This window comes from Leuciscus leuciscus, assembly GCF_965113295.1.
Source record: "Leuciscus leuciscus genome assembly, chromosome: 15".
Lineage (NCBI taxonomy): Eukaryota > Metazoa > Chordata > Actinopteri > Cypriniformes > Leuciscidae > Leuciscus > Leuciscus leuciscus.
In genome coordinates this window covers 14,031,138-14,044,745 of record NC_138739.1, presented here as the reverse complement: position 1 = coordinate 14,044,745, position 13,608 = coordinate 14,031,138, and the positions used below count along the sequence as shown (strand labels likewise).

The 13,608-nt window shown below is 37.5% G+C and overlaps 1 long non-coding RNA gene across 1 annotated transcript; it reads left to right on the top strand.

Moving 5' to 3' along the window:
- Positions 1-5,644: 5,644 nt before the first annotated feature.
- LOC309476336 lies at positions 5,645-11,121 on the top strand. The gene is made up of 7 exons (XR_014198015.1): positions 5,645-5,661; positions 7,736-7,804; positions 7,887-7,959; positions 8,509-8,599; positions 8,692-8,790; positions 9,010-9,133; positions 10,731-11,121. It is a non-coding gene; the product is annotated as an uncharacterized lncRNA (long non-coding RNA).
- Positions 11,122-13,608: the final 2,487 nt, after the last annotated feature.

Below are 13,608 nucleotides of genomic sequence, written 5' to 3'. Positions count from 1 at the left end.
TGTATCCCAAATTTAGCAAAAAAATCTCTTTCCGTTCACAATTTATAACCGTTTTAGTAAAAGTGGCCCTGCTGCCATCAAATATTTTGGTTCCCCTTATCGACCGTTAATTGAAATTTTGAATTGTTTGGATGATTATTGATTGTCAGACTCCAGAGAATATTCTTGCAGTGGTTTGGTTCCGATCGGGCCAAAAACCTAGGAGAAGTTCGCAAAAATAGGTTTTTCAAAAAAATGCAATTTACTCAAAATTGGCGCCTGAAGGGCGAGCAAATCGGAGATAGCCATTTTGTCCGCCTTGAGCCAAGGATTCCAACGATATAAGACACTTGATCCTGGGACAAACGGTCTAAGAGTTGTGAGCGATTTAGTACTTTTGGTTGCTGTAGCGCCACCTATGGGCCAATTGGGGTCATACTCTGATAGGTTGTCCCCAAATTGAGGCCTACCATCTGGCCAGGTTTCACGTCTCTAGGCCTTACGGTTTGTCCTGCACGATGCGTTTTACGAATCCTTACAATTACAATAGGGTTTCAGCATTTCATGCTTGAACCCCTAATAAGAATGAAGGCTTTTTGCCAGTTATAGCGCCACCTATGGTCCGATCTCCATGAAACTCTGCATGCTTCCTCACCATGTTCTGACACATATGCTCATCAATTTTTGTGAAGTTCTGAGTTTTCATTTGGGATTTATAGGCTTTTTAGTGTATTTTGCCACGCCCCTTTTCTAAATGACCCTGTTACAGCCACCCAAATGCAAAAGTTCAACTTTTTTTCGATAATTATTGATCTAGAGAGTCCAGAGAATTGTCCTAGACTGGTTTGGTTCCGATCGGGCCAAAAACCAGGGACTAGTTCGCAAAAGTAGGTTTTGGACAAAATCCGACATAGCAGAAAATTTTCCCTGCCTACATCCAAATCGGAGATAGCCATTTTGTCCGCCTTGAGCCAAGGATTCCAACGATATAAGACACTTGATCCTGGGACAAACGGTCTAAGAGTTGTGAGCGATTTAGTACTTTTGGTTGCTGTAGCGCCACCTATGGGCCAATTGGGGTCATACTCTGATAGGTTGTCCCCAAATTGAGGCCTACCATCTGGCCAGGTTTCACGTCTCTAGGCCTTACGGTTTGTCCTGCACGATGCGTTTTACGAATCCTTACAATTACAATAGGGTTTCAGCATTTCATGCTTGAACCCCTAATAAGAATGAAGGCTTTTTGCCAGTTATAGCGCCACCTATGGTCCGATCTCCATGAAACTCTGCATGCTTCCTCACCATGTTCTGACACATATGCTCATCAATTTTTGTGAAGTTCTGAGTTTTCATTTGGGATTTATAGGCTTTTTAGTGTATTTTGCCACGCCCCTTTTCTAAATGACCCTGTTACAGCCACCCAAATGCAAAAGTTCAACTTTTTTTCGATAATTATTGATCTAGAGAGTCCAGAGAATTGTCCTAGACTGGTTTGGTTCCGATCGGGCCAAAAACCAGGGACTAGTTCGCAAAAGTAGGTTTTGGACAAAATCCGACATAGCAGAAAATTTTCCCTGCCTACATCCAAATCGGAGATAGCCATTTTGTCCGCCTTGAGCCAAGGATTCCAACGATATAAGACACTTGATCCTGGGACAAACGGTCTAAGAGTTGTGAGCGATTTAGTACTTTTGGTTGCTGTAGCGCCACCTATGGGCCAATTGGGGTCATACTCTGATAGGTTGTCCCCAAATTGAGGCCTACCATCTGGCCAGGTTTCACGTCTCTAGGCCTTACGGTTTGTCCTGCACGATGCGTTTTACGAATCCTTACAATTACAATAGGGTTTCAGCATTTCATGCTTGAACCCCTAATAAGAATGAAGGCTTTTTGCCAGTTATAGCGCCACCTATGGTCCGATCTCCATGAAACTCTGCATGCTTCCTCACCATGTTCTGACACATATGCTCATCAATTTTTGTGAAGTTCTGAGTTTTCATTTGGGATTTATAGGCTTTTTAGTGTATTTTGCCACGCCCCTTTTCTAAATGACCCTGTTACAGCCACCCAAATGCAAAAGTTCAACTTTTTTTCGATAATTATTGATCTAGAGAGTCCAGAGAATTGTCCTAGACTGGTTTGGTTCCGATCGGGCCAAAAACCAGGGACTAGTTCGCAAAAGTAGGTTTTGGACAAAATCCGACATAGCAGAAAATTTTCCCTGCCTACATCCAAATCGGAGATAGCCATTTTGTCCGCCTTGAGCCAAGGATTCCAACGATATAAGACACTTGATCCTGGGACAAACGGTCTAAGAGTTGTGAGCGATTTAGTACTTTTGGTTGCTGTAGCGCCACCTATGGGCCAATTGGGGTCATACTCTGATAGGTTGTCCCCAAATTGAGGCCTACCATCTGGCCAGGTTTCACGTCTCTAGGCCTTACGGTTTGTCCTGCACGATGCGTTTTACGAATCCTTACAATTACAATAGGGTTTCAGCATTTCATGCTTGAACCCCTAATAAGAATGAAGGCTTTTTGCCAGTTATAGCGCCACCTATGGTCCGATCTCCATGAAACTCTGCATGCTTCCTCACCATGTTCTGACACATATGCTCATCAATTTTTGTGAAGTTCTGAGTTTTCATTTGGGATTTATAGGCTTTTTAGTGTATTTTGCCACGCCCCTTTTCTAAATGACCCTGTTACAGCCACCCAAATGCAAAAGTTCAACTTTTTTTCGATAATTATTGATCTAGAGAGTCCAGAGAATTGTCCTAGACTGGTTTGGTTCCGATCGGGCCAAAAACCAGGGACTAGTTCGCAAAAGTAGGTTTTGGACAAAATCCGACATAGCAGAAAATTTTCCCTGCCTACATCCAAATCGGAGATAGCCATTTTGTCCGCCTTGAGCCAAGGATTCCAACGATATAAGACACTTGATCCTGGGACAAACGGTCTAAGAGTTGTGAGCGATTTAGTACTTTTGGTTGCTGTAGCGCCACCTATGGGCCAATTGGGGTCATACTCTGATAGGTTGTCCCCAAATTGAGGCCTACCATCTGGCCAGGTTTCACGTCTCTAGGCCTTACGGTTTGTCCTGCACGATGCGTTTTACGAATCCTTACAATTACAATAGGGTTTCAGCATTTCATGCTTGAACCCCTAATAATAATAATAATAAAAATCAGTACAAATACAATAGGTGTTCAGCACTTCGTGCTTGAACCCCTAAAAATCAGTACAATTACAATAGGGTTTCAGCACTTCGTGCTTGAACCCCTAACAAACTCAAATTACTTTAGTCTATTAGAATAAAAATACATATTTTCACAGAGGGTTATAGTAAATCACACCAGCAGTCAGCAGAACAACAACATATATTCCTGCTATAGGAACTGAAGACAGACCTGAAGCCGTAATGATAAATGGATACAATGAATTATTATTGACTGTATTTACTGTCACGTCATCTCAAATTCATTCTCCATATTGAGTGGCGCCATCTGGTGAGTTTTGAATAACAGCAGCTAAAACAGTATTACAGCACAATGCAACAGGTTACTTTAAGATCAAGAGTCATGTGACATAGTGTGAAAATTGTGACACTTGATGTGCATGTGAAGGTGATAGATGATCTCAGTTATGTTTTAATACTGAGACAGAGCTCACGTTTTCATTTATTAGATCGATGTAACTAAATATTCAACTGTATTTTAACATCCTCAAAGGAAAATGTTGTGAATTACTAAATTATACTTACTAATGACAGAAACATTGAAGCACTTAAAACTGTGAAATAGTTTTTATTCTACATAAAGATTGTGGGTAAGAAAAATGACTGGACTCATAATGTATCAACTTTCTCCTTCCAACCAACCAATTTGAAAAAAGAAAAGAAAAAGAAACACATTCTAAACTTTTGAACAGTTAAATATGATAATTGTGTTACTGTTTCTCTCCCTCTGTGTCAAACAGTTGCTCATCTTGTTTGTTTTTTCTCCAGTAGATTAAAGAGTTTAAACAACTCTGACAGTATCAGGACAGGAATAAGCTCTTCACCTACAAACTAAACACTCATGCACTGAAAACACATTCTCACCTGCAAGATGTTTGTCCACCAACAGACAAAACCACATTTCTGTAGAAAACCGACCTCAGGAGTTTCAGTCTGACTCAGAAGATGAACTTCAATAAAACTGCACTGTGAAGTGGCAGACGATTTTATCTATGTACTTTGGGTTTTTCCAGTCACTAAAATTTAGACAAAATATACATCATTTTAAAATCACTAGAGTTAGGCTTTCTAGCAATCTCACCTCATATAAGACAGCCGCTCAACAGTCTGTGGTCGTCATTGTCTGATTCTCCTTTTCATGATGGGCCATAAATTATCAGCAATAGACAGATCTGGACTGCAGGTGTAGAGTGTGTAAGAAACCACTCTGTTGTAACACGTGCAGAATGATCGTCTAACCATAGACTTCCCAGGAGCAATGTCATCTTGATGGCTGTATGTGCAATACCAACACCTCTCCTCCACGTCAATGATACCGTCACGAATATGCACTGATGCACCACCGTACCATTACAGATGTTTGCTTTTGCATCTGTCTCTGATGAAAGTATGGATCGTCACTTTCGTCTTTGGGACTGAGAACTCAATGTCGGTTTTTTAGAAACATCTTTGCAATTTAGCCATGACAGTAATCTTTTCACTTTCATTTTGCCTCTGTCCCAACTTTTTTTGGAGTGTGTTGCTGCCATCAAAATCAAAATGTGTTTATATTTACCAAATACAATTAGGTTGGTCAGTGGAAACATTGGAAATCTTTTCTTTTTGGCAGTTAAATAAAGGTTCAAGAGAATTAATAAAATCACATATTTAGTTTGTACTGCATTTTACAAAATGTCCCATCTTTTCTGGAAATGGGGTCACTGAGGTGGTATCTTTTCAAAAGGTACTAATAACTTCAGAAATTGAACTAAAATGAGTATTCTTATGATTGCTTTGAACAATTTAGACTGAGTTCAACAAACATTAAATTACTTTTTCATAAACGTAAACATTTTTTTAAATAAAACGTCTCTGTTACTAACGTAACCTCGGTTCCCTGAGAGAGGAGAAGTTTTCCCATAGCGTAAGCTACTCATGCAATACAAGAGACCTCTTGAAAGGGAAATGTACACTGTAACGGATTTCTGTAATTTGAACAGTATTTTACTGTAATATGTACAGTAAGATACTGTAAAATATGTATACAGTATGTTACTGTAAACAGCAAAGGATTATGGGAAAATATAGGGTCACTACTGTAATTCTTCACTACTGTAAATCAATGTACAGTAGTGAACTTGCCCGCGAAAAACTGACCAATGGCAAGAGGGATTTCTTTTCAAGTGTTTTTTTGAGGGGTGAAGTGGCAGTTAATGCACGGACAAAAGATCATGTAACTCACCAAAAAGGTTAGTATATAATTTCTATTTTATGTAAAATAAACATTTTCAAATGTTTTTACTTATGTTAACAGCAAACTAACATGATGTATCGTTTTGTTTTCGTCTGAATGGTTTTAGTGTCTTTTTTTCCTGACTGTCGTCAGAATGGTTTTTTTGGTGCCTTTATTACTGTCTTTTTTCCTGACTGTCGGCCGGGTCGCTGTCACGGTGATAATATTAACTGGTGAGTAAGTTAAGTTCACCTATATTAGCCGAAATATTCTTTAGTTAAAACTATAAAAAATAATGGTTGTGTGTTCCTCTGCCTCTTTAACGCAAGTTCCCAGCTAACAGGGGACGTCCCCCGGACTTTTCGAACGTCCCCTTAGGTCCGCATTAGGTCCGCTTTGCAACGTTCCCGAGCGGACGTTCGGAGGACGTCCGCATTTGGTCCGCTTTGTAACGTTCCCGAGCGGACCTTCGGAGGACGTCCGTATTTGGTCCGCTTTGTAACGTTCCCGAGCGGACCTTCGGAGGACGTCCGTATTTGGTCCGCTTTGTAACGTTCCCGAGCGGACCTTCGGAGGACGTCCGTATTTGGGTCCGCTTTGTAACGTTCGCTGATGGAAGTTCTGATGACATTTGTCCGGGCCATGTTTGCGAACGTCTATTTCGTCCCTCACCTGCCATTTCCATGACAACACAATCCAGTCGCCCATGCCTTTGATTTTTATCATTAGACCGGACATCTTGCAACTCAGACAAACGAATAATTAAACTAAAATATAAACCAATATTGGATGGGGATTTGTTTATCCATTAAATTAACTGTGATAATGGATTTTATCTAAAAACCATGTTTTTTTGTTTTGCAGATTGACAGTTTTATAACTGCAAATAAACTATAGTAAAACTATTATTTGAATTAATTGTAAAATTAAGTTAATGTTAAAAATGTTAGTGTTTTAATTTTAATGTTAAGATAATAACTTTCATGTTACTTATAACTTCTATCACTAATTAAAGATGTAATCAAATCACGAGTCTGTTTTCAGCCAATATAATTTAAACATCAAAAACATGAGAAGTGATTCAATTGAATAGCCTACAATTTATTATTCCGCATGAAGAAAATAAGGTTGAATCTCAGGAGCTCTAAAATAATGCATCGACTTCACATGATGAATGCAGCCAAGGAAAATGCGAAGAATGGAAAAGCACATTGCTGGAAAGAAAGTGGAAAATAACACAGGTAAGACAAATAAAAGTATCCTAATTTAGGCTACCTGTAAAAATGTTGGTCAGGCGATCGAATGACTGGTTTTATTCAAAATAAGTTATTTTAGGAAAAATATTATTCTAATTATTGCACTTAAGACTGATAGCACATTGCATTTCAAATAACAAAAAAAAAGTGTCATATAGCTGGCCCACACTATAATTTTGGCAGAATATGCCTTCCATAACACACTAGCAAGTGACGATCAAATGCACCTAAGCGAGTGACGTCATTCATTATGGCACGCAGCATGTATCCGTGTATCCATGGCAACGCTCAGCTGCGTAGTGACAGTTAACGGTCCTCCTCAGACGCGGCCTTGTGTTTTCTCTTTCGACAGTCTAAAAGGTATTTTTAATTTTTAGATTAGTATATATTAGTTATCGTAACCACTATACATCATTACATATTATGAAAATTTGACCTTTTAAAACGTTTGCTGAAGTTGTCCGCCGTGTAAGTTGCCACTGCTAACCGTTATGCTAACACTACGAAACTAACGTTAAATGTTGCTGAAATGAGACGACGTTATTTTTCACATATTCATATATAGACATATAAAATCATAACACTACTGAATGTGTTAATTTTGTTGTTTTAGATGCCAGGGGAAGAATTGCCAACGGACTAACCTCACAGCTGACCGACCGAGACACACACACACACACACACACACACACACGGAAAGAGCACAACACCTTTACAATTGTTCAAATAAATACTTTGTTCCTTACAACGTGTCTGTTTTCTTTGGTTAGCCAGAAGTAAAATAAAATTAAATGATACAAGGATGTTAAAAGGACTTCTAATGAACGTTCTGTAAAGGTCCCCGAATGTTTTCCAAACGTCCCACTAAGGTCCCTCGGGACGTCGCACGACGGTCCTGCAAACGTCCTGCGAAGGTCCCCTGCGACGTCCTGCGAACGTCCCCCGCGACGTCCTGCTAACGTTTAAAGAACCCTACACGAAGACGTCCAGAGGACGTTCGCAGAGGACGTTCAGGGACGTTCTAGGGACGTCTTTTTGTTAGCTGGGTTAGCTCATCAGGCGGGCGGAGTCGACGGTAACGTTAACCGAGCTAACAGCGAACTCAACGTGAAATACTGAGGTAAAGTGAGATAGACGAAACCCTTGTTAAAGTGCGGGTTTTAAACAATATTTTCACGTAGGCCTATATGATTTATTTTCAGGTTTGTGATCTGGATAATGCCATCTGCAACGATGGAGTGTGTTGGAGCCTTTTCATTGTGATAACATCAACTGGTATGTAACGTTATGGTCAACTTCACCTAAATTAGCCGAAGTAAACTTATTAAACAGAGAAGCATAATAACTTTGGTATGTTCTGTCTCCTCTTTCACAACTTTTTGGCAGATGTACAGCGTAAATACTGAGTAAAACTTAGTTAAAGGGATAACGTAGTACACCTTAAACAGAAAATTATGTATGTCATCATTTACTCGCCCACAACGTGTTCTAAACCTGCATGAAGTTCTTTCGTCTGAACATTTATGTAAAATAAGATATTATTAAGATATAAAATAAGATATTTTGAATAATGTTGGTAAATAGTGGCTGGTCCGCATGGACTTCTATAATAGAAAAAATACTTTGGATGTCAATGGGGACCAGTAACTGTTTGGTTGCTTATGTTCTTTAAAATATCTTCTTTTGTATACAGCACATTAAATAATTTAATGGAAGTTATGAACAAGTTGAGGGTGAGTAAATGGTGACAGAATTTACAATTTTGAGTAAACTAACCCTTTATCCAACACCATTGTTAATTTCATCTTTTGTTTTATTTTCAAGTTTGTGGTCTGAATTATGTCGTCTGAAATGTCGGAGGTGTATTTTGGAGTCTTTTTTGTGATTGCCTTCGTAATGGTGATAACATCTACAGGTGAGTAAGATGACATCAACTAAATTAGCTGAAGTATGCATTAGTTAAGCAGGCAAACATGTTCTTTTCTGTTCTTTATTTTGAATTTGCAGCGGCCATTCCCTCCGGACTGTACATCACTGCTGACGCTCTCCACTAATACACAGAACGGGTTGACGTTGGAGGAGGAAGAGGAGAAGGAGGAGGAAAGGGTTAGCAATATACCATTATCAATATAGCAAAGTTTTGCTAACTAATATTTTTAATGTTGTTTAATTGATTAAAAACTATAAACACCATACAACATTATATCTTACCTCATCTTCACCCCACATGTTATTGTTGTTAGTAATAAGTTCTGTTATTGTATTTTAGTTTTTTTTTCTGTAAACTATAACACTAAAAGGCTGCTGTGACTTTATCTGTTTCAGGAGAGTCTGTTCTCAAAGCAAAAACATGGATGCTGACAATGAAGGGCAGAATCATCATCCAGTTACAACTGCTAACAGACGACTCTTCAGCATTAGCTGTCTATTTTGTCGAATGCAGAATCAGGTAAACCAATATATATATATATTTTTTTTTTACATTACATTACATTTACATGCATGCATTTGGAAGTCACTTTTATCCAAAGCAACTTACATTGTATTAAGTTTAATTTAAATGATCCATTCCCTGGAAATCTAAGCTACAGGAATATTGAAAAAGAATGAAGCTTTAATGATTTTAATGTAATGTATTATGGGGTAATACCATCCCTGTAGGTTAGGGGTGGAAATTGGCAAAAATTTGATGATTCGATAGTATTGCGATATTTGGGCCACAATTCAATATTATTGCGCTTCCTAACATTGCGATACAGCAAGTATTGCGATTCGATTCTGCGATATATTGCGATTCATGTCCCCCATATTATTCAAAGACATTACAAAAAATAAGACTGCTCAACTCACTACAAATGTCACATTAAATCTGTGAACATCTTCTACACATTTACTGGAGGCTAGTGCAAAAACTTTGTCCTTGAACATTCAGGACACAGGACCTTATTACAGAACGTAATTATATGAACGCGTCACCACCGCATTAGCACCAAAAACATGGAGATTTTATTTTAGAGAATAATTACACAACCTATTCGATATACTATAATTCTATAATTAAATAAACTAATCGAATATCCAAAAATTGTGACTCATCCCTGCATTTAATACCTTGTTTTTTTCCCAAAATCTTCACTTACGTCTCGATTTTCGAAGGGGATTATAAACGTTTCTTCCTTGGTTCGCTTTTATTTAGGCCTATTACATTCACATTCTTTACTGTGGTAAAGTAGAAAAACGTTGTAGGACAGATAGCCTACATTTTTACTTGCACGTCAGATTCATTTCAACACAGTTTTTGCTTGTTATTAGACATGTACGGCGCGTCAAGTTTATTTGATTTTTAGTTTCGCTCTCTTTGGCAGCGCAATTTCAAACATAGCTTAAATGTCTTGCCCTTGTGGAAGATTAAATTCACTTTTCATACCTTTTACAACAAGTAGAAAACATGAAGATATCAGAAAATAGATCGATGGTCTCTTTCCTCCTCGTGTCATCCCTCTCAAAGCACAGAGCGGTATGGCTTCATGTGGAATCACGTGTCTTTGTGTGGAAGTATTAAACGAAAGTTTTTTTTTTTTTATATAGATTTAACTTTTCTATTATGTAAGTTTCTAATATTTACTGATATGTATTTGAATGCTTTACAGGCTTTGTGTTGCTTCTTTGACGGAATTGCTCAAATAAAGACTTTTTTGCTCGAATAAACTACATTTTTTTATTTCAATTTTCATAATAACCCCCCAACCACTGCAGGTAGTTGGTCCATTACCACCGCAGTGATAAAAAAAACTGCCACCGTCACAGCCTTATAACCTATATTGGAATAATTTGCGCTACTGTATCAATATAATTGCGTGCGCAAAATATCGCGACACTGAACAGAATCGATTTTTCCCCCACCACTACTGTAGGTGGATTCAGAATCAGATGTAGTGCTTTTATTAACGCCAAAGTACATGCAGCATCAAGTTTGAGGGTTAGGGAAAATTCTGCCAACACCGGTCTGAAAAAATTATATATTTTTTCCCTGCTTGTGTTTGCAGGTTCATTCTGAGAGTCAACCCTGATGGCACCAAACACCAAAGGCACAGATCAGATGGAAATCTGGAAAGGTCCAAAGAAAAGCATCAGCCTGAAACCCTCAGTGTTTCTCATCAGAGAGGTTGTCAACTTTGACTGGCAAAATTACTGAAATGTAACAACACAACACTGACTTTGACTGTATTTTATTGTTTTAAGGCCTGTTTTGCTTTTCAGTGTGTGTACGTTTTTGCCATGCTACAGATATAAATGGTCACCAGGAGATTAATTCTATGGACTTTGGAGATGTTGCCTTTTTTTTTCTTCAGCTAGTGGCTCCTAAAGGTCAAGATTTGTAATTTGTACTTCTAAAACAAAATGTTCAACGATTAAAAAGAATATTATAAGGACAAATGTTTGTGAGTTATTGTGATTTTTTGGGGGGTGGGGTAAACATAAATTAAAAAAAGAAAATTTAAATGAAAAAAACTAACAAAAAACAATACTAATACTGTAAATGAAAATACGGTAATAATACTGTAAATGCAAGTACAGTAAATGATACAGTATACTGTAAGTGAAAATACAGTAATAATACTGTAAATGCAATTACAGTAAATGGTACAGTATACTGTAAGTGAAAATACAGTAATAATACTGTAAAACATTTTACAGTAACTTACTGGCATCCAGCTGCCAGTAAGTTACTGTAAAATTTACAGCAACCTCTTTACAGTGTAGGTGTGACAGGTTTGAGACTAGGGTAACAGGGTTGAAGAGACAAATACAGCTTAACATATAAATAGTTGTTTTTTTTTACTCAAATTCACAGTAAGATTTTCAATAAGCACTGTATTTCATTATGTAACACAGAAAGACAACAGATATAAATTGCAATTGCAACTGAGTTTTATTGAGCCGACTGCAGGAAAAACAGCAATAACATAGTATACATTAGAACATTATAAAATGACTGAATAGGACCTCAACATAAAACATAACGTGTGCTTTTTATGTGTGTGTGTGTGTGTGTGTGTGTGTGTGTGTGTGTGTGTGTGTGTTTTCATGTAGGCACGCTTCGTGGCAAAGAAGTAATGGGGTTGAGTGTGACGGGGTTGTGATTTTTTGCTCAAAATGGCCACTGCTCTACATGAAGTGAATAACAGGAGAGCACATGGCATGCATGATATTAAGAAATCATGTATATTGTTAAAATAAAGATAATTCACAAGTAATAGATTTATATCTTTATTTGATGTAACAGGGTTGAGTCGTTGAGCTTGACAACCACAATATCACAATTCTAAATAAGTTATAGTTACAAAAGAAGGTGGTAACTTGCCTCTGTCTGCACACAATGTTGTTCAGAAGACTTATATGATGTTAATTCCTGTTATTGATGTCACACAAGGATACGTTCATAGGGTCTCATTCATGAAACACGAGCAGAACGAATTTTTGTGTAAATCGTGTGTAAAGTGGTTCTGGCGTAAATTTTCGGATTCATTAAAATGTTCGTATTTTCCAAATGTTAGTTGGTACGAAAGAAATCTACACCTGCTCCCAGCCACGCGTAAATAGTGCGTTTAACATCCGAACGTTTTGCTCATTAATAAGGCTGCATTTTAATTCACCTTAATCGGGTACATATTTACACAGCATTTTGAAAAAAGATTATATATAGTATATACATACGTTTTTTCTTTTTACTTTTATTACGAAAGCCAGTAATAGCATCTGCAAACGGAACACACGTCCGCAAGTCTTTTATTTTTATTTTTATATATATATTTTTTTATATTCAAGCTGTTTATTAATTTTATCTTTTATTTTTATTTTTAATTTTTTTTACAAGTCCGCAAGTCACAAGTGTTGCAGTCAAGCTTCATGTCGAACCATTTTCTTTTCACTTCTGGGACTGTTCGATTAACAGATGAAACACCATTAACTGCATCTGTAATATGCTGCCAAGCATTTTTACCTAAATTATTACCTAAAAACAATCCTTTTTTTTAGGACCTGATACGCCACTACGCTTGAAAATAAAATGTGGCGTTTTGAATGAACTTCTGATAATAAAACTTAAATTTCTGCATCTGAGAATTTTCTCTTCTTCATTCGCTTTTGAGAAGACGTGTTGAAATCCTTCGTTTCGTGTCATAATATGATGCCCATATATAGTTGTTAGTCGGTTTTAATGGGCGGGATTTATGGTAATTGAGAGAATGAGCGTGCACGCGCGTCCCATTTATGACTGATTGGAATTCATTAACCCACACACACATTTCACTATCAAATCTGACGTTTACGAAGTATTTGTGAATCAGGAGAAGAATTTTCGGGAATGTCTCTTTACGCGCAAATCACTCACATATTTACTCATATATTTACGAATGTTTCATGAATGAGACCCATTATTTTTATGGGGGGAGAATGATTTGTGTAACGGGGTTGAGGGGTTACTGAGGTACAGAACTAAATAATGTGATTTTAATTAATAATCATGAATTTAATTAGAGAAAAAAAAGAAACATTACCAGCAAAAATGTACAGATAGATATTCATGGGAAGGGCAAAATGTATGGACTTTTTTCTAATTTTATTATTCATATCCCAAGTACACTTTCAGAAGGCCACGAGGGACATGACAAAGTAGGTGGTGTCAACTGAAAAAAAAACAAGATAATTTATAATATAAAGATAATATGTATGTCATTATTTTTAACCCTTTCACACGTAAGTTTAAAATATTCTGGCTGACCCCCCAGCGTGAGTTTTTCAAGGCGACCGTTATTTAGAACGTGTCACTTTATGGTTTCCATGGTCATTGCTTGTCACGTGACACACTGCAGCAACAACAGAGCTGAATGAATGATGATCTGCTTTTATGTCATTTTCCAT